Raw genomic sequence first — 22212 nt, forward strand, 5'->3', positions numbered from 1 at the left:
CATCCAGTATGCGGCAGTCCTGTGGGTGAAAATGCCTTGTTGATGCTAGAGGTCAGCGAAGGGGCCGACTGGTTCAAGGTGATAGAAGAGCAACTTTGACTGAAATAACCACTCGTTACAACAGAGGAATGCAGCAAGGCATTTGTGAAGCCAACACGCACAACCTTGAGGCGGATGGGCTACAACAGCAGAAGACCCCACCGGGTACCACTCATCTGCACTACTAATAGGAAAAATATGCTACAGCTTGCACCAGCTCACCAAAACTGGACAGTTGAAGACTGGAGAAATGTTGCCTGATCTGACGAGTCTCGATTTCTGTTGAGAAAATTCAAACGGTAGAGTCAGAATTTGGCGTAAACAGAATGAGAACATGGATCCATCATGCCTTGTTACCACTGTGCAGGCTGGTGGTGGAGGTGGTGGTGTAATGGTGTGGGGGATGCTTTCTTGGCACACTTTATGCCCCTTAGTGCCAACTGGGTATGGTTTAAATGCCTTGGGCTACCTGAGCATTGTTTCTGACCATGTCCATTCCTTCAGGACCACCATGTACCCATCCTCTGATGGCTACTTCCAGCAGGATGATGCACCATGTCATAAAGTTCAAATCATTTCACATTGGCTTCTTGAACATGACAAGATCGGTCAGATCTGGGATACGGCGAGAAGACCCGTGAGCCTGATCTGGACTCCAGGGAGGATGCTGAACATCTTCAGAACCAAAATCAGTTCAGTTTGTTTACTTTAGATGAATATTTCATTTCTAAGCTTGTAGCCCTCAGCTGACGAGTTGTTAGCTGACCATTAGCCCTCTCATACCGTCCCAATATAATTCACTAATCTATAGATAAAACAACGTGCTGCCAGTTGAACCGCTGCGTGTTTATATTGAAATAACTCCAGAACAAATTTAATCGATAGATCAGCAGAATAATTCCTCCTGAATGGGATGCTGCAGTAGCACGCTAGCTTGTGTTTGTAGTAATCCAGGATGGTTCTGAGGTTCTACCGGTCTCTGGAGGATCTATTGTTGAAATAAGTGGATCCTCTTTTAGATCTTATCCGTGTGAGTGTGTCGTAGCTTTCCAAATTACTTTTCCCCTTGCTAACACAGTTAGCTGTGTTGCTGCAGTCATGCTAACGGGACTCGTCTGGAGTGCAGAAGGACCGGTAGCGGTTCCAGATAGATTTAGGTTATTATTTTAGGTCAAACCGTTTGTTACAATGTGTGTACGACTCCGACATAGGGTTCAGACGTTTTGCTGCAACTGTAAACACAAATTTCTGTAATTATTGAATACGAAGTTGATTAAAATACAGCTAATCGCGACGTACTAGCGGCATGAGCTGCCCTGTAAGACATCTTTTTAGTGACATATGACAAACAGCTCTTCACTGTTTAGAGGAAGTTAGATTTTTATGATGATTTATGACAAAATTCCTTAAAATGAATAACTGAACCTAGTTTATCTTTATGTAGATGGTAAAGTGTAGTGAAACAGCGTTAGTCTCAGTCGGCATAAGCAGCAGGGCCCTGCAGGGAATCGAACCCCGTCTCATAACTGAGAGTTCCGTTACCAGAGCCTTTTGCTTTGGGCGACCGGAGACGGTAAAGCAAAACCTGCATCAACACAGCATTTAATGTTGGAACATAAATTCTGTCTTGAAGCAGGAAAAAAGAAACCGTCAAAATAAAAAAATATTTCTAATTAAATTAATTTTAGTATTTTATAAACGTTTTACAGATTTAGAGCCTCCTTTGACTTTTACGCTTTTCATTAACTTCTCGTTCTTTTACGATGTTTATCTGTTCTTTAGTCGCGGTCAAACGCATCGTAATTTTATTCTGCCGTGAATCTTAAAGTTATGTTGAATGTAAATAATCTGAGTCTTTATTACTTTAGTTTAACAGCACAGTAACTTGTTAAAATATTCAAGTTAATTTGAATCATTTACATGTTTAGACTATATTTTATTAGCCTTTAATATTTTAGTATTTATTGTTTAACTTTTGTAAAGAGCTATTTTCAAACGCGTGCACATTTAAACACTAAAACCTTTGTTTGCTCCGTCTGTGTCAGAGCTCTGCTGTTCAGCTCCTTCCTGGTTCCTGCAGGACCACAAAGCCCAGAGAAGCTCAGTCCAGCAGGACGTGAGGACACAAACAGACACGGAGAGCTCCTCCTAAACCTGGAATCAAACTTTTCTACACATTATTTAGAACAGTTTCTTGTGACAGAACAGTTAGTGAAACAGAAAGGACATGACGAAGATGATGTTATCGTCCTCGTCTTTCATACGGATCAAAGATAACCCCAGCTTATGCTCATGTCACCAAGTAAACGTCCCATTTCTCACTAAGACCTGCTCTATCTGCTCTACCAGATTATCAGAAGCACCACTGTAGTTGTAGTTTAGCCTCCATCTTCCTGCCCTCCTTGGTCTCTTGTTTATCTTCTACCACCTCTCACCATCCATCTCAGGTGGGATCTTGTTTGCTCCGATGGCCTCTTGTGTTCCAGGCTTACATCTTTTAGTGAACGTTAGAATATCATATACTAATATATATGCATGTGTGTGTCTGTGTGTGTGTGTGTGTGTGTGTGTGTGTGTGTGTATGTGTGATGCTAAACCAGACTGCCTGCTCCATCAGATGAAAGGAAATCCTCTCAGGACCCAAATAAAATAGAAGATTTATCAACCAGACACAGAAGCCCAGGTGAAACGTCCACATCAGCATCTCCAGTTCTACCAGCTCTTCCTGGTGCCAGACGCTACCTAAGACATCACCAGTTCAGCTGACTTGATAAAACACTTGGTGACTAAAACAAACATCTGGTGACCTGGTAAAAAACAGTCCTGGTGCAACAAGCTACCTGAGACAAACGTTTCCAGTCGACCAGTTCAAGAAAGAAAGACAGAAATGATAATCAGTCGTGCTGCACTGGAAAAAAAAAAATCTCTAGTCTGAGTCGGAGTCGTCCGAGTCGTCCCATCTTGGTCTCTTCGGTGGGATGTACGGGAAGCGCTCTCCAGTCCACTTCTGGCTGGATCCAAGGACCGAGGTAGAAGGAGTGGGTTCTTCTACATCCTCGACCTCTTCAGCGCTCCCGTGGGCAGGCCTGGGATCTTCTGGAAGCTCTCCCGGCGGGGCCGGAGGAGCTACCGCCAGCCAGAAGTCTGGTGGTGGAAGCTGCTGGACTTCATCTCTATCCAGAACTGAACTACCATAACCAGAGTCCTCACTAGAAGCCATAACAACATCTAAAGCTGACCAAACTGAGCTAATGTCCGTCTCCTCCGACTCCTCATCGCTACTCAGACCCTCAAAAAGCAAACTCTGCCTCTACTGGAGGAGCCTGACCATGACCCACAAACACCACATCATCATCAGGAATGTGAAGGGCTGGGTACCTACCTTCATCTTCATCGAGAATCCGGATGACCTCAGGGGCCCCTGCAGTCACGGGACGCTCCACGATGAAGATGCCTGTGAGGACAAAACAAGACACATTAAATCCACTTGTGTCATAAAACAGTTATGAAAAAGCTACAATGACTTGTTTACAATACAAGAGATGTGAGTCTGCATCTGCATGTGTGCACAAGACACACTTTACTAATCTGGTTGTTTTTGGGGTTTAACAGGTTAAAACCGAGTTCTGCTTTTACTGAAAAAGTTTCCATTTTTAATTTATGTGATTGTTTATTATTTATGCTTCATGTTTATAGCTGATGTATTTCTAAAAAGATGTCATGTTTTACAGCTTGTAGACACAACACTGCTCAAATAAAGTTGTTTTAAAATGGGCTCTATAAAAATAAACAGAAGACTCATTAAACTGGTGAAAGTGTTTAAAATATATTCAAACTGACAGAAATGCATTTATAAACCTGAGAACCAACTCAGAGAACACATCAAACTTTCTACTTGGATAAAACAGATGAAGTCCTTAAAGATCAAAGGTCTCTAGTTCACTCAGATTTATGGAAACAACTCATGTTCACCGATGCTAACAGGCCGAAGCTAAAGCTAGCTGTACGTTCTAGCATGTTCTACGTCATGACGTTTCATACCTGGTTCATCGTTGCTATGGTCACAAAAACAACATGTTTATGTTTGAATACAAAACATCTGATGTATTCAAACTGGAGATTACAAAAGCACAAAGGCACTAAAATCCTCACTGCTATTACATAATTAGCTAAGTGACGGTTCAAAACAGCTGCAGTAATAGCTTCTGTCCACCAGAGGGCTGAGAGACCCCTCGGGTGCACCTGCTGCAAAGAGACAGGTTAGGAATCTGTTGCACGCATGTGCGTGTATACGTCATAGAATTAGAACGTTGCTCGTCTATAAAAGCTCGTAGAATTTTCGAAAGTCTTTCTTTTCTTTCGAACTTGAGCTAGAGCAGCACTTGGTCGAGAGAGCCTCTGGAGATTTGTTTCAAAAGCAGACCTTGGACGAGCTTGGAGAGCCTCTGCAGAGCAGAAATCGCTGAAGAAGTTTGTGGCTAGCTGAAGAAGACCCGAGAACCAACTTACCAGAGAGATGTTTGTCTTCCGGGAGGAGCACGGTAAGCTAACATCAGTTAAACTCTCCATCTGACTTATTTCATGTTTCCTAAAGGACAAACTACTGAAACATTATTATGATGTTAAATTCGTGTATTTGAGAGACCGAATGTGTGTTTAAAATCACATTTGGTGTTTTACTCGTGAACAAGACCCCGAGATACTTGATCTCTTCCACTTGAGGCAGGACCTCTCCACCGACCTTGAGTTGACAAACGCTCTTTTCCGATCGAGAACCATGGTCAGACTTGGAGGTGCTGATCCTCATCCCAGCCTCCTCACACTCGGCTGCGAACCTCCCCAGCAAGAGCTGTAGGTCGGAGCCTGATGAAGCTGGGAGGACCACATCGTCCGCATAAAGCAGAGATGAGGGTGCGAGATCGACAGGCGGATTGGGGCAGCGTCTGCAGTGATGCGGCCGCTGAACTGGTCAGTTGTGGGGAAGAAGGAGCTGAGCCGGAGAGCAAGGCTCTCGGTTTACCGGCCAGTCCTCCCCTGTGGTCATGAGCTTTGTGTAAGGACCGAAAGGACACGATCGCGGATACAAGCGTCCGAAATGAGTTTTCTCCGCGGGGTGGCTGGGTCAGCCTTAGGGATAGGGTAGAGCCGCTGCTCCTCCATGTCGAGGAGTCGGTTGAGGTGTTTTGGGCATCTTGTTAGAAGGCCTCCTGGACGCCTCCCTGGTGAGGTGTTTTGGGCATGTCCTGCTGGCAGGAGTCCCCCTGGACGACCCAGGACACGTTGGAGAAAGTACATATTCGAACTGGCCCAGGAACGCCTTGGGGTCCTGCCGGAGGAGCTGGTGGAGGTGGCCGGAGAGAGGACGGTGTGGAGCTCCCTAGTTGGGATGCTGCCCTCGCGACCCGGACACGGATAGGCGGAAGAAGACTAGACGAGATTTGGTGTTTTATAGAGGTGAAACATGTTTTCTGTGGACAAGTGAGGCTCAAATCCCCCTGGAACAGTTTGAACATCAAATGTTTTTACTAGTTTTGTTCTGGCATGTCGGTTTCTTTAGTATTATTGATATAAAAGAGGATGGACAGCCGCGAGGTGAGAGTGAGCGCGAGGAGCGCCTGTTGGTTTTTGTCAGCTGGGCAAGCAAAATAAAAGCTGAATATGTGGTTCTTTTAGCGGGATAGAGACAAAATGTTTCTCACATTAGCACCGACCTGTGACTCAACCTCATCACACAGCCTCAGCATCTCGAGGGTCCCAGCAGGTCGGTGGGATGACTGTATCAGACTAGAGAGAACCGTTAAAAGAAAACCACCTATTTGGTTTCAGCAAACCCATTTAGTTCAATTTTACATCGAAAATTTTAAAACTAATAAAATGGCATGTACGATTCTAAAGAAGAATGATTCAAACATAAACATGTTGTTTTTGTGACCATAGCAACGATGAACCAGGTATGAAACGTCATGACGTAGAACATGCTAGAACGTACAGCTAGCTTTAGCTTCAGCCTGTTAGCATCGGTGAACATGAGTTGTTTCCATAAATCTGAGTGAACTAGAGACCTTTGATCTTTAAGGACTTCACCTGTTTTATCCAAGTAGAAAGTTTGATGTGTTCTCTGAGTTGGTTCTCAGGTTTATAAATGCATTTCTGTCCGTTTGAATATATTTTAAACACTTTCACCAGTTTAATGAGTCTTCTGTTTATTTTTATAGAGCCCATTTTAAAACAACTTTATTTGAGCAGTGTTGTGTCTACAAGCTGTAAAACATGACATCTTTTTTAGAAATATATCAGCTATAAACATGAAACATAAATAATAAACAATCACATAAATTAAAAATGGAAACTTTTTCAGTAAAAGCAGAAACCGGTTTTAACCTGTTAAACCCCAAAAACAACCAGATTAGTAAAGTGTGTCTTGTGCACACATGCAGATGCAGACACACATCTCTTGTATTGTAAACAAGTCATTGTAGCTTTTTCATAACTGTTTTATGACACAAGTGGATTTAATGTGTCTTGTTTTGTCCTCACAGGCATCTTCATCGTGGAGCGTCCCGTGACTGCAGGGGCCCCTGAGGTCATCCGGATTCTCGATGAAGATGAAGGTAGGTACCCAGCCCTTCACATTCCTGATGATGATGTGGTGTTTGTGGGTCATGGTCAGGCTCCTCCAGTAGAGGCAGAGTTTGCTTTTGAGGGTCTGAGTAGCGATGAGGAGTCAGAGGAGACGGACATTAGCTCAGATTGGTCAGCTTTAGATGTTGTTATGGCTTCTAGTGAGGACTCTGGTTATGGTAGCTCAGTTCTGGATAGCGATGAAGACCAGCAGCTTCCACCACCAGACTTCTGGCTGGCGGTAGCTCCTCCGGCCCCGCCGGGAGAGCTTCCAGAAGATCCCAGGCCTGCCCACGGGAGCGCTGAAGAGGTCCAGGATGAAGAACCCACTCCTTCTACCTCGGTCCTTGGATCCAGCCAGAAGAGGACTGGAGAGCGCTTCCCGTACATCCCACCGAAGAGACCAAGATGGGACGACTCGGACGACTCCGACTCAGACTAGAGATAGCTTTTTTTTTTCCAGTGCAGTGAAGATAATTTCTTTCTTTCTTTCTTTATTGAACTGTTTGACTGGAAACGTTTGTCTCAGGTAGCTTGTTGCACCAGGACTGTTTTTTTACCAGGTCACCAGATGTTTGTTTTAGTCACCAAGTGTTTTATCAAGTCAGCTGAACTGGTGATGTCTTAGGTAGCGTCTGGCACCAGGACGTCTTCATCCGTTGGCTGAGTTTAGTGTTTTATTATTTAAGACGTGTGTTTTTAGAGCTGGTAGAACTGGAGATGCTGATGTGGACGTTTCACCTGGGCTTCTGTGTCTGGTTGCTAAATCTTCTATTTTATTTGGGTCCTGAGAGGATTTTTTTTCATCTGATGGAGCAGGCAGTCTGGTTTAGCATCACACACATACACACACACACACACACACACATGCATATATATTAGTACATGATATTCTAACGTTCACTAAAAGATGTAAGCCTAAAACACAAGAGGCCATCGGAGCAAACAAGATCCCACCTGAGATGGATGGTGAGAGGTGGTAGAAGATAAACAAGAGACCAAGGAGGGCAGGAAGATGGAGGCAAAACTACAACTACAGTGATGCTTCTGATAATCTGGTAGAGCAGATAGAGCAGGTCTTAGTGAGAAATGGGACGTTTACTTGGTGACATGAGCATAAGCTGGGATGATCTTTGATCCGTATGAAAGACGAGGACGATAACATCATCTTCATCATGTCCTTTCTGTTTCACTAACTGTTCTGTCACAAGAAACTGTTCTAAATAATGTGTAGAAAAGTTTGATTCCAGGTTTAGGAGGAGCTCTCCGTGTCTGTTTGTGTCCTCACGTCCTGCTGGACTGAGCTTCTCTGGGCTTTGTGGTCCTGCAGGAACCAGGAAGGAGCTGAACAGCAGAGCTCTGACACAGACGGAGCAAACAAAGGTTTTAGTGTTTAAATGTGCACGCGTTTGAAAATAGCTCTTTACAAAAGTTAAACAATAAATAGTAAAATATTAAAGGCTAATAAAATATAGTCTAAACATGTAAATGATTCAAATTAACTTGAATATTTTAACAAGTTACTGTGCTGTTAAACTAAAGCAATAAAGACTCAGATTATTTACATTCAACATAACTTTAAGATTCACCGCAGAACAAAATTACGATGCGTTTGACCGCGACTAAAGAATGGATAAACATCGTAAAAGAACGAGAAGTTAACGAAAAGCGTAAAAGTCAAAGGAGGCTCTAAATCTGTAAAACATTTATAAAATACTAAAATGAATTTAATTAGAAATAATTTTTTATTCTGACGGTTTCTTTTTCCCTGCTTCAAGACAGAATTTATGTTCCAACATTAAATGCTGTGTTGATGCAGGTTTTTCTTTACCGTCTCCGGTCGCCCAAAGCAAAAGGCTCTGGTAACGGAACTCTCAGTAATGAGACGGGGTTCGATTCCCTGCAGGGCCCTGCTGCTTATGCTGACTGAGACTAACGCTGTTTCACTACACTTTACCATCTACATAAAGATAAACTAGGTTCAGTTATTCATTTTAAGGAATTTTGTCATAAATCATCATAAAAATCTAACTTCCTCTAAACAGTGAAGAGCTGTTTGTCATACGTCACTAAAAAGATGTCTTACAGGGCAGCTCATGCCGCTAGTACGTCGTGTTTAGCTGTATTTTAATCAACTTCCTATTCAATAATTACAGAAATTTGTGTTTATAGTTGAAGCAAAAAGTCTGAACCCTGTCGGAGTCCTGCACACATTTTAAAGCCATGATATGAAATTTTTTCATATTTTTAATTTAAATTTTCTTGAGCCAGTATGTGCTAAAATGACCGTTAACAGCAGTGGTATGAAGTTCCCAGCCTGGAGGGCCGGTATCGAGCACGTTTTAGTTTAAACTGTTTCAACTCACCTGATTTCAACCAGCAGGTGATTAACTCCTTAGCATTCCAGCGTCCCGCCGCCGAGGGACAAATTCCCATTGCGCTGGAAATTTACGGGGTTAAGCTTCTGCAGAGCCTGAACTGCTGCACAGGTGCTTAAACAACTGAATCAAGCATATTGGAGCAGAGAAACCACTAAAACGTGCTGGATACCGGCCCTCCAGGACCGGAATCGAATACTCCTGTTTTAGAGGGTTAATGGACAGCTACCTAGCCCATATCGCACCCCTATGGCCAGAATATTCTACTTTCAACTTCAGACTGGCAGTTCACTCTGTTGGGACTTAAAAAATATTGAGCTGACATACCTGGAGCTGCAGTCTGCTTCCAGCACATTTCCTGCATGTTTTAAATCAGGGATTCCCTGAGTGTGGTGCACGCGAGCTGCCGCTAGGGGGCACGCGAGCTGCCGCTAGGGGGTGCGCGAGATGAGAAGTGTAATGGCTGCGGAGCTCAGAGAAGTCTGTCATATGTCACCATTAGCGTAGCCAGAAACTCATTTGTGGGTGGGCCTAAGAAAAAGTAAGTGGGTACAATAAATGCAATTGAAAACAAGTATATTTTGTGAGTGTGTGTGTGTGTGTGTCCTCCGCATGTGCCCTAGCTTCATAATAACAATGCGCTCCGAGCTTCAGCACTCTGGCCTGCGCACGCTGTCAATAGCAAGATATGTTGCGTACTTGATCATTTTTAACGGTGTCGGAGGAATCTGAAGGTGAGTCATTCTGGCAGATTGTAATTAACACCTGTCTCATGCAGGTGTTCTGACATTGTAAACCTCACACACAGAACATTGTGGATGTAACTAAATAAATCAAGAAATGATTCCCATTCAGGCTATTAACAGCACGCTGAAGATCTGAAGTTCAGAGTGCGTCTGTCAGAGGTCAGACGTGTTCCAGCTGAACCACGGCTCACGGGAGCACATCTGGGCTGGGCAGAAGTTTAAATAGCACCAATAACGAGACGCGGTGACTGGAGCGGCTCATGGAGCTGTGCCGCGCGTGCGCACACACACACACACACACACTGATTCAACAAGCGCACGCTGCGCTGTGCCGTCAGACTGATGGCAGAAATGAGCGCTGACTCCTCCGTAATAAAAACTTTTAAGAGGTTTTATAACATTTTTCATTCAAGGTCAAATTAAGATATTAGCTTCTATTTTGGGATGACGTATTAAAGTCGGGTCCGCTCCAGCCAGTGACTCCTCATGAACCTGACCACAACTCCTGTTACTGCAGCATTTGTTATTCCAGTCCGCGTGGCAGCGGATCGCAGATTCAGCCACCATAAAACAGCAATAAGTCGGTCTGAGGCAAAAGTGAACCTCATGTCTATATCTTTTCCATCTTTTCCCCTATAGACATTTGATTACGCACAAGTAGGTGATCAGCTCAGGTTTACGTAGAGCAGAAGGAAGGAGAGAGCTCTGGTTAAACGTTCCTGCTTTAAGAAAACCGTTAAATTGCATTGTTTATGTGCTACCTGGGCACTCTAAATATTTGTTTAAAATTAAATCAAAGGAAATTGTAATGGTATCGAATGTTTATTAATGACTATTTAAAAAATACCTATTACATAAACATAAAAATGAAAGTGATGGGGAAAAAGGTCGATCATATTCTTTTAACCCTGTCTGTCGAGTGACTGTTTAGCGTGACGTCTGATATAAATATTTATATATATCTGGCTATATATATATACAATATCTGAGACTGCACCCACAGACTCATCGACTCCTGAAAATAACGGGTGGTCAGAAGACCTCTCTGGACGCCCAGAGCTGATTATAGAAGGAATGTTACTCAAGTCCGTCTGTGGAAAAACAACAACCTGTTTTACTCAGAATTAATGCCGTTTGATTGCAATTACTCTGCAATTAATTAACAAATACTCAATCATTACCTGAAATGGACCAAGTTAGTACTGGGTAAATACTTTGTACTCAGGGGACAGTAAAGAGCCTGATAATGAATGCGCTGTGGGCACAACTTTGAGTGAAAACCAGGAAGTGTTTAGTCTGTGAGAGCTGCTGCAGGAATGCATTCAAAGGTGGTCTGCTGGGTTTACACATCACCTCGATTGGCAAACGTAGGACCTCTGCACAGGTAGAACCCAAATTCAGCATTGGTAGTTGTGTAATTCTCTAGCAAGGGTCATGACCTCCACTAAGTCTGGTTCATGTTTTCAACAACCAAGCCATGCTGAGGCATGTGAACCTCGTGTTGTGGATTCACCACCAGGAAGTTCTAACATGGACCTTAATACAGATGTCTGGTGCATTCTGGAAATACATTTCACAATTTAGTCGGACGATCGCCACAAACAATCAGCTCTGCCGGGTAATGAGATTCACACGTCATCATTAAGCTGCTGCAGTTGTTTACGAGATTGTTTCCACACGCGTGCACACACATACACACACACACACACAGCAAGGGCGCAGCACTACAGACCTGTGCTACAGATATTAGATCATACTCCCTCTGGCGGTCACAGGGCGAAACATATTCACTTTCAAAGAGCTAAACTAGAACTGTTTCAAGAGAGTAAAATAGAATAGAATAGAATGGCTTGTAATGGACAGGGGCGGCGTTAGGCCCGGCTACTTGGGCTGAAGCCCCGGATGTTTTATGAAAAGCCCCGGATCTAAATCGTGGAAGTAACATGCAGTACCAAAGTCCAACAGAGAGGGAGCAGCTGGCAGTAGTGTGCATACAGCCTGCCTGAGCCTCCACCACTGAAGAAGAAGCCCTTCAGCAGCCGGCTTCTTCTACACTCTCTGCCTGAAACGCATGAGTGAAGATGGACATAAGAACGTTTTTTAGACCAAAAGTACGGCGACAGAACCCCAGCTTTGATGAGACTGGTGTTGACTCAGGTTTGTGAGTCTTATTTGAAAATATTTGTTGTGCTGCTGGTTCGCCTAAAGTTAGCTTATCAGGTAAAGTTGTTGGAGAAAGAAAGGGAATATTTACTATCATCTCACACTAAACACTAACAGGAACAATACTCTGCCCTGAAAATGCTAAATATGTAGCTTCAGATTAAAAATTATGTGGTACAAGACAAATAAATATGATGACTAGTGCGTGTCACGTGTGTGTGCGCGCACGTGTGTGTGTTAAGCCCCGGATCTTCTTCAGTCCTAAATCCGCCCCTGGTAATGGATTTGAAAACTGACATTTTCTATAGAAAATGTACCACCATACCACACGTCCAGCTGCTAAATACAGAGAACCGTTAGAGAAAATATGTGTCAGCTCAGCAGAAACACCCTGACCCTCACACAAAATTACAACACACTACAAATGCATGCACTAAGTTCTTGTTGTTGTTATTGTTGTTGATGTTGTATTACTATGACACACCAAAATTAAATTTTATGTTGCGGCAAAATGTGATTAGTGATGAATTTAACTTGAGTGTAGCTAAATGTACTGCATTACATCCATGCTCATGAAATAAATGTTGTCCTATGCACGTGTCAACAGAAATTTGGTTTCCATGGTAACAAAACTTGTCTTTATAGTTTAGGGCTAGAAAACGGATGCACGATTCCACGCGTCGATTCTGTAACAGATGACATGAAGAAGAAGCCAGTTTTTCAGCGACCCATCTTAACGCCATCCTTCACATCTGCCTCTGATATTCTGGCAGAAAAGATTCAAGGATTTGTCAGGTGAACAGCACTTTCCCTCCCTGAAATGCATTTCCTTTGAAACATGACACAACGTGACCCGCTGTAGTTCTATGTTGCACAGCAAGAATCCGTGCAGATTTGGACTTATCCGAGCCTCCAGCTGAAGACCCTTTCACTTGTGGCTTCATGAAGACTGTGTGACTCAAGAGAAGAGCATGCGCCCTGTGGCGGTGAAAATCAGCCCATGGGATGTTTGATCCAGAGCCTCTTGCCTTTCAGACGCTCATATTTGTCTTCAGATGGGATTTAACTTTTTGATCCAAAAGGAAAAGTTAAAACCTGAAGTCATTTATTTTGATTGTTTCTATCAGGCAGCTGTACTGGACCTTTAAAACTGTTGAGTTTCGTGTTGCTCATGTTTTACTGAAAACAACACGGTGATGGTGAGTGTGTTACTTTCTGATTCGTGTAGTGACATGCTGTCTGTCTGAACATCTTTGATGTGTGACCCACAGGAGGGACTGGGACTGGAGCTGATGACAGGACTGGTACAGACATCCAACACCACAGACAAATAGACCAATAACAATAGACCCACCTTCCTCCACCTCTCTCCCTATACAAGCTTTTCTCTTTCTGGAGATCTTCATCACTTTCTCCCTTTGACCATATTTGGTAGGAAGTTAAACCAAGAGCTCAGTGGTGGATGTGAGACCGGGTGAAGGTATTACCTTGTTTGGGTTGAATCATCATACCTGGGACCTTGTGTTGTTTGACGCTGACGGGAAGTTGTGATTAAAGCCACATAAAGGTGAAGGTGTGAGGTTTAAGGACACGGTCTGAGGTGTTGTCCTGTGTTTGTGTCCTCTGCATGGCCTGGTAGGAGTTTTGTATCATGTTTCCACACAGCAGCAGCAACAGCAATGCCATGCCCCAGCTTCTCTTTAGCAAGACGGTGAGGAAATTCTTCATTCCTGCCAATTTAACACACGTCTACTGGCTCTTTAAAATCACATTAGCCTCCCAGCTTCGTGGTTGTGTGTCTGAAGTGTGTTATATTTTTTGCAGAGGGCAACTTTAGCATATAAACCTCACATTCAATTTCTATTAACTCCAGACAAATCTCAAGTCCCATTTAAATCACTTTTAGACAACTGATCCAGCTTTAACACTTTTTAGAGAGTGACAGAACCTACACTGTAGAAATCAAAGTCAAAGTCTCCTTGCAGGACCTCACATGTCAGAGATTTAGACAGAGATCCTCTTATGATGAAAAGTGATGGAATTGCATCCATTTGGTCCAACCTTGAAGATGTTAAACAACTAGCACTCACACCATCTGTTGTGCATGGCTTTCAGCTGCTAATGTGAATATTTAGCTCTATGGTAGTCACTGTTTGAGGAACTTTTGCGCAGTACGAATGTCACAAATCACCATAAATTAAATTAAGTATTTTTAATTAAACAAAACCACGTTTTTGAAGCTTATCGGGAACAGGAAAAACGGGCTCACTGGTTTGTATTCCCCTTTATGTCTCATTTGAATATTCGGTGTGTGTTTCGGTGCATAGAGGTTTGTTTATACACTGGATGTAATCATTCAGCTGCATTTATCTGACAACACATAATTTGTTTCCGTGTTTTGTGATTTATTATATTCACCAACATGTCTAAAAATAATTTAAAAGTGAGAGATAAAAGCACCCCTTTGCAGAAACCTCTTCCGTGTTCTCTCGCCGTCTGGTGGTGATTCAGTATCATTACAGCAACAATAAAAAAAGAACAGTGGTTGCTACTTGATGGAAAAATTATGAAAATAAAATAAACTTTGTTTGAACTTGGAAAATTGATTTTTAGCTTTTTAAAAAGCACCACTATGACAGAAAATGTCGCCCTCTGGTGGCAATCTAGTGATATTTCACAAATCATCTTTTAAAATTATTTATTTTCTAAGATTTGGGTTAAACTTTTTCACTGAGTAAATAAGTCTGAGCTTTGGCTCTAAACAATTGACAATATTTGATTTATAAAACAATGCTAGCTTACAGTAAGAACTGTTTGATGAATGAAGAACATTTTTTAAAGGGAAAAATGTTACGTTAGGCAACCTGTCCTCGCCTAGATCACCATATTACCTTAGAATTAGTCTGATTATTTTAATTGCAGTAAAATCGTGAGGAAAGGAGTTTTTAAGAGTCAAACAACAGACCAAACTTGATTTTGTCTGTTGTTTATTATTTCAGCTCAGTGTATTCCAGTTGTGAACTTTAAAAACGCGTTTATGTCCTTTTTGGGCAGACGAGGCTTTTCCCTACTAGCCTGCTTAACAAGATAAACATGTTTGTTTTTTTAATTGTCTGGTCATGACTAACCTTACCTTTAACCTGATAACTGAGGTTAACTAAAATTAAGCAATTGGGTTTTTCTAGTTTTTCTTCAGCAGTAAAAGTAACACTTTATGTTGTCTCTCACAGACTGAATGATAAAGTAACACCACTAATATGTCATAAATGTATAAATATTTAATGTGTGGTGATTTGGATAGTTTCTGACAAATCCTGACAAATTTATTTACACGGTTTTAATAAGTTGAGGGAACAGAATCTTTTGACTTTAAAATTCTTTACCCACATGACCGCCTAACGGCTTCCGTAGAAAAGTGTTTTGCCCCTCCAAAAGGATGCAGGAAGGTTCACAAATGAGAAGCTGTTCGTAAATGCACGTTCAGCAATTCGTATGATCTGTGAGTTTATATTACAAGTGTTCTTACAAATTATATTTGTGAACCACAGAGTGTGAACTTCAGAATTAGCGTGTGCATTTGTGGAAAATGTTGCGTGACTTATTTTTTCACATTATATTTATGAGTCAATGAGTGTGCGCGCACACACACACACACACACACACACCTTTATGATGATCTCACAAAAGCTGAAAACGTACGTGGAGCTGCACGTGACGCTGCCTGTTTACGCTTTATTACGTCGCTTTGTTACGTCATCCTGCCAGCCTATAAATAGGGCGCTAGAACCCGTTTGTCAGTCAGTCAGCTAAGCTTAGCTGGAAGGATGAGTAGATTCGGGGATCTCTTGTCAACTCGTACACTCAGAAATTTCTGTAAATTTACTGCAGAATTCCAACAGTAACATACCGTTTTTCCACATTACGGTAGCATAATGTTAAATCTGATGTTTTTTCTGTTGAATAACGACAGCTGGAAAATTACTGCAAAAAACCGATCTGGTCTAATACAGTATTTCCTCTGAAGCACATTTTTGAAGTTGTCAACTTGAACAGCCAGTTACGTTGAAGAAGAAGAAAAAGAAGACAATCACTCTTCATCCTCCAACTTGAAAGCTTCTGAAGGCTCTTTAGTGAGATATTTCATTAATAACTATTAATGTGCATCAGTGCCGCTGCTGGGCTCTCTATCAGGCGTACCGTGGTTGGCGGACATTCTTTTTGGGCCAACAGTACCGACCATCAACATATATACTGGACAATTCATTTCCATAGGCTCCAATAACACATTTTTGTGCCAGAATGGGAGGTGGCCACCACCGCCATTTTGACCGTGTCACAGGTTCCGTCAAGCCCAGATAATTCCACAAAAGGGTAGAGAGGTGGAGCTGAGGGTGGGGCTGTAAGGCAGGGATCGACGGACGAACTAGCTACAAGCTAAGCTGAAGCTAACCCTGGCTAACCCAAAGCTAACGCGGAGGTGGGAGCCAAGCTAACGGATGTAGCCACCTAGCTTCAACCCAACCGGAGCTAACTGTGGAACACCCATCGACCTGAATCTCACACGAAGTTTAGGCGGAGGTTTTCGGCGCCTGTTCGTGAAAAGTACCTGGATTTAAAAAGTATTAAATCGGTAAGTTTATAATTTATAATTTAACCATAACAGAATGAACAACAGCGCGCCATGGTCTCCAGCCAGCAGAGGAGAGGATGGCGGTTTTTCAAACCCTCCCGGCCGGCGAGGACAGCTCATTCCTGGGCTGGAGCCGGCCCTCAGCACCCCGCCACAGGCTCCAACAGATGCTGGCGGTGTTTGATACCCTCCCAGCGGGACAGGGGAAGTCATTCCTGGGCTGGAGCCGGCCCTCAGCACCCTGCCACAGGCTCCAACAGATGCTGGCGGTGTTTGAAACCCTCCCAGCGGGACAGGGGAAGTCATTCTTGGGTCGGAGTCGGCTCGCAGCAGCGCGCCACGTTCTCCAGTCGAGGAAGGCTGTTTTTGAAACCCTCGCAGCGGGACAGGGGAACTCATTCTTGGGCAGGTCGGAGTCAGCCTGCAGCAGCGCGGTGTAGCCGTAGCCTACATATTTTGTATTTAAGTCTCTCCGGAGTATAAGTAGCAGGACCAGCCAGAATATGTAAAAAAAAGTGTGAGTTATAGTCCGGAAAATATGGCAGTTATTAGTATTCGAGCTAAATTAGCAGCCTAAATACATTTCATATATTTCCAAAACGTAATACTTGTTTGTATCTTGTACAGCCAACTAGCCTTTATTCTGGACTCAGTACAATTTACCAAAAGTAAAGAGACATTATACAGATGAAGTAAGCACAAGATAACTTACTGGAAGACACGGAATTATCATGAGAACCAGAACAAGAGAGCCTGATAACAGTCATGTGAAAATAACAGTTAAAAAGTATGTATGTGTAATAGAAATAAAAATATATTAGAATTAGTGTAACTCACTGTGATCCAAACAATAAATCAGCCATAGCTGATTAGTAAATATGACATGAGGTCTGGGAGTTTTTAAGTTTCATTCTTTCATTACATTTTTTTCTTAGATCTGTTTAAATGTCACCATGGCAGCCTGTGTGTCTCCAACATCAGCTACACAACGCAGCGTGTAAGTTCCAAATACCTGTCTTGACCACTTCATGTATGGTTTTGTACTTTAAACAATTATGACAAACCTGTTATTTTTTCTCCATAGCCATTTGGATCATTGGTGACAGCTACGTGAGGCGTGGTGCCCAGAGAGCTGCAGAGACCGTCGGAGACAACCTTGGCCTCCCTGACGTCTGTGTCTCCTGGTTTGGTTGGGGCGGACCATCGACATACATACATGTGCCGACACTTTGCGCCCTGTTTTATAAAATGTAGTGTTAAAAATAAATGTTTTTGCTCAATTACTGGAATTTCTTTGGTTAAGACTACAAAGTGAGGAATACTCATTTACAAGTTATTTGTGCAACAGGCCCATTTTAAATCCCAACAGTTTCTTAGCAGACAATAGAAATGTGTTCTTTACTAACTTTACTTGGTTTAAAAATCTTACTAAAATAAACAGAGTGCCGTATTGCAAAACCCAATCATACTTGTTATGAAAACATTAGCTTTGTAGATATTTTTTTACAGATATATATTTGTGTGCAACAAAAACCAAACTTAAATAATTTGTCATTCTTTATTGAAAAACAACAAAATACAGGTATACAGAAGTGTGGGAAAATGATAATGTGAAAGTATTGCACTAAACAGTGGGGCAAAAAAGTATTTAGTCAGCCACCGATTGTGCAAGTTCTCCCACTTAAAATGATGACAGAGGTCAGTAATTTACATCATAGGTACACTTCAACTGTGAGAGACAGAACGTGAAAAAAAATCCATGAATTCACATGGCAGGATTTTTAAATAATTTATTTGTAAATCAGGGTGGAAAATAAGTATTTGGTCACTTCAAACAAGGAAAATCTCTGGCTCTCACAGACCTGTAACGTCTTCTTTAAGAAGCTTTTCTGTCCTCCACTCGTTACCTGTATTAATGGCACCTGTTTGAACACATTATCTTTATAAAAGACACCTGTCCACAGCCTCAAACAGTCAGACTCCAAACTCCACTATGGCCAAGACCAAAGAGCTTTCGAAGGACACCAGGAAAAGAATTGTAGACCTGCACCAGACTGGGAAGAGTGAATCTACAATAGGCAAGCAGCTTGGTGTGAAAAAATCAACTGTGGGAGCAATTATCAGAAAATGGAAGACATACAAGACCACTGATAATCTCCCTCGATCTGGGGCTCCACGCAAGATCTCATCCTGTGGGGTCAAAATGATCATGAGAACGGTGAGCAAGAATCCCAGAACCACACGGGGGGACCTGATGAATGACCTGTAGAGAGCTGGGACCACAGTAACAAAGGTCACCATCAGTAACACACTACAACGGCAGGGAATCAAATCCTGCAGTGCCAGACGTGTTCTGCTGCTGAAGCCAGTGCATGTCCAGGCCCGTCTGAAGTTTGCCAGAGAGCACATGGATGATACAGCAGAGGATTGGGAGAATGTCATGTGGTCAGATGAAACCAAAGTAGAACTTTTTGGTATAAACTCAACTCGTCGTGTTTGGAGGAAGAAGAATACTCAGTTGCATCCCAAGAACACCATACCTACTGTGAAGCATAGGGGTGGGAACATCATGCTTTGGAGCTGTTTTTCTGCTAAGGGGACAGGACGACTGATCCGTGTTAAGGAAAGAATGAATGGGGCCATGTATCGTGAGATTCTGAGCCAAAACCTCCTTCCATCAGTGAGAGCTTTGAAGATGAAACATGGCTGGTCCTTCCAACACAACAATGATCCCAAACACACCGCCCAGGCAGCAAAGGAGTGGCTCCGTAAGAAGCAGTCAAAAGACCTGGAGTGGCCTAGCCAGTCTCCAGACCTCAACACCATAGAAAATCTGTGGAGGGAGTTGAAAGTCTGTGTTGCTCGGCGACAGCCCCAAAACATCACTGCTCTTGAGAAGATCTGCATGGAGGAATGAGCCAAAGTACCAGCTACTGTGTGTGTGCAAACCTGGTAAAGACCTATAGTAATCGTTTGACCTCTGTTATTGCCAACAAAGGTTATGTTACAAAGTATTGAGTTGAATTTTTGTTATTGACCAAATACTTATTTTCCACCCTGATTTACAAATAAATTATTTAAAAATCCTGCCATGTGAATTCATGGATTTTTTTTCACATTCTGTCTCTCACAGTTGAAGTGTACCTATGATGTAAATTACTGACCTCTGTCATCATTTTAAGTGGGAGAACTTGCACAATCGGTGGCTGACTAAATACTTTTTTGCCCCACTGTAAATGTAATCCTATTTATCTTTAAAAAGAAAAACTCTAAAAATGTCCTGTACAGCAACATGACAGAAGAATGGTGGTCTGTCTGTCAGAATGTGCTGAACAGATTTGCTCTTTGAAGAAGAGTGTCATGTTTGGAGGAAGGTACTTAACCCAAGACATGCAGAATACAACACTGACCGAAAACTGATGGAAAAAATTATTTATTTATAAGGAGGAACTTAAGGTGCACAGATAAGTCTGTGGTTGGACCTGCAACAACAGCTCAGCGTCTGGAGGAGGGAGAACACAGGTGAGCATAGGTTCTGGTTTCAAAATCCATTGTAGGCAGGCAGAGGTGTTCAGCAGACTTCCTGTGGTGGGTGTATGTGTTGGCTGGAGGAGGGAGAGGTAGAGAGCCGGGGGAAGCGCAGGAGAGGGAGCAGAGGTGGAGAGAAGCAGGGCGTCCTGGTGGATGGGGCACTGGGTGAGATGAGAGGTGGGTTATGGAGGGTGGTGATAAGGTCCGTGTGCTGAATATCCAAATCCTGGTCCGTGTGTTGAATATCAGAATCCTGGAGTAGAGGTCAGTATCCAATGAGGTCGACAGGAATCCTGAAGAATGGTAAATCCAATATAAGAGCAAAAACACAACGAAATAACATTAATCCTAGGAACACTAGAGGTAACACGAGTGGCTGGTTACTACCAAAACTGAGGCAATCTTCCGGCGTCGAATTGTGTCCACCATCCACCTTAAATAGGAAAGCACCCCGCTGATTGCTGATCAGGAACAGCTGGGCCTCTCCCTCTCCTGGCAAGAGACTCACAGATGGTTAAGAGAACAGGAGTACTCACCCCGGCTCATGACAAGGAGCCTTAATGTGTACGAGGTTCCCCTTGAGTAATATTGGTTTGGGTTATGTATATCGCGACGTGCGCGGAGTGAAGCGGAGCTAAGGCGAGGATCCAGACCGGGGAGGAAGCAGGCAGACAGGTAGGATTAATTCCACAGGTTTATTAGGACGCACGCTGACACTGGAACAATGACACCACAAGGAACACAGAACAGAAGGGGTTCAAATACATGAGGAACGGGAGCTATGGTGATTGGGAAACAAGAGGCAGGTGGGAGCAATTAACGGAGACACAGACTACAACCTAGGAGAAGACAGGACAGGGTGTGACAGTACCCCCCCCCCCCCCCCCTCCTAAAGGACGGATCGCAGATGCCCACAGGAACCAGGAGCAGGGCGGGGGGAGGGGGACCCAGAGGGAGGGCCAAGAGGACGATGGAGAGGTGGCAGGGAACAGCAGAGTCCGGGGGCCGGCGCCTGCGGCAGATGAGGCGACGGGCCCTTGGAGGCTGGCGGAGGAGGCGACAGGCCCCTGGAGGCCGGCAGAGGAGGCGGCGGTCCCGTGGAGTCCGGCGCCTGCGGCAGATGAGGCAACGGGCCCTTGGAGGCCTGCGGAGGAGGCGACAGGCCCCTGGAGGCCGGCAGAGGAGGCGACGGGCCCTGGGAGGCCGGCGCCTGCGGCAGAAGAGGGGGCGACGGGCCCTCGGAGGCCTCGGAGGAAACACATTTCTTTTAACAACGGTAGTTTCTGCTTCAGCCCTCTCCCCCCTCCCCCTGCGCAGCGGCCACAAACTCACTGATGCGCCTGCAGCCTCTCAGAGTTCCTGCTGCTCTAAACATTAAAATAATTATTTCATTTTCTGTTCCTCACTTCTGATTACCTTCAATGGTGTCTGTTTGTTGCAACCACCAGGTACAAAAACTAACTTGTTTTCCTCTGAACATCTTAGGTGTGTTCTTGCTGTTTCGTGGTTCTAATTCCATGCTTTCGTTCTTTTTAAACACAGAAACAGTTTTGTTTACCTGTTATTGACGCTACAGTTTCGCCGACGGCTGCCAGCTTCTTCAGGCTGACGCTGATGGTGGCGCGTCACTTCCTTCTCCGTTTATCTGCGGGCAGCAGAGGACGTTGTCGCCCTCTACTGCCCGCTCTCCCCTCTCCGACGATGCAGTCCCATACGTGGTCCAGCGTGTAAACTCCGTCGTCCTTGTTCATGGTCCCACATCCACGTCTCCTTATCTCGATTGCTTCCTTGATCCATCTTTTGTATTTTTGTTGTTCAGTGGTTATGATCCGTGTGTTGTCCCAGTCCATTATATGGTTTTCTCTTACGCAATGATCTGTTACGGCTGACTTCTTTATTGTACTTTCTGCTTCTTCTTTTGCTGCTCTTGTGTGTTTTCTACTCGCCTCTTTCTCGCACTCCTTTCTATGTTCTATTGTTCGTGTGATGATTTGGCGTCCGGTTTCTCCTATGTATGTTTTATTGCAGAGTTTGCATGGGATTTCGTAAATGACTCCACATTTTTGTCCAGCTGATATTTTGTCTTTTGGGTGCACTAGTTTGT

At 43.6% G+C, this 22212-nt stretch overlaps 1 long non-coding RNA gene across 1 annotated transcript; it reads right to left on the reverse strand.

The window, feature by feature from the left end:
• Positions 1 to 19994: 19994 nt before the first annotated feature.
• Positions 19995 to 20780, reverse strand: LOC139070518 (uncharacterized). Its single transcript, XR_011521016.1, has 2 exons — positions 20496 to 20780; positions 19995 to 20401 (listed from the first exon to the last, which is right to left on the reverse strand). It is a non-coding gene; the product is annotated as an uncharacterized lncRNA (long non-coding RNA).
• Positions 20781 to 22212: the final 1432 nt, after the last annotated feature.

This window comes from Nothobranchius furzeri, chromosome 7, assembly GCF_043380555.1.
Source record: "Nothobranchius furzeri strain GRZ-AD chromosome 7, NfurGRZ-RIMD1, whole genome shotgun sequence".
Classification (NCBI taxonomy): domain Eukaryota; kingdom Metazoa; phylum Chordata; class Actinopteri; order Cyprinodontiformes; family Nothobranchiidae; genus Nothobranchius; species Nothobranchius furzeri.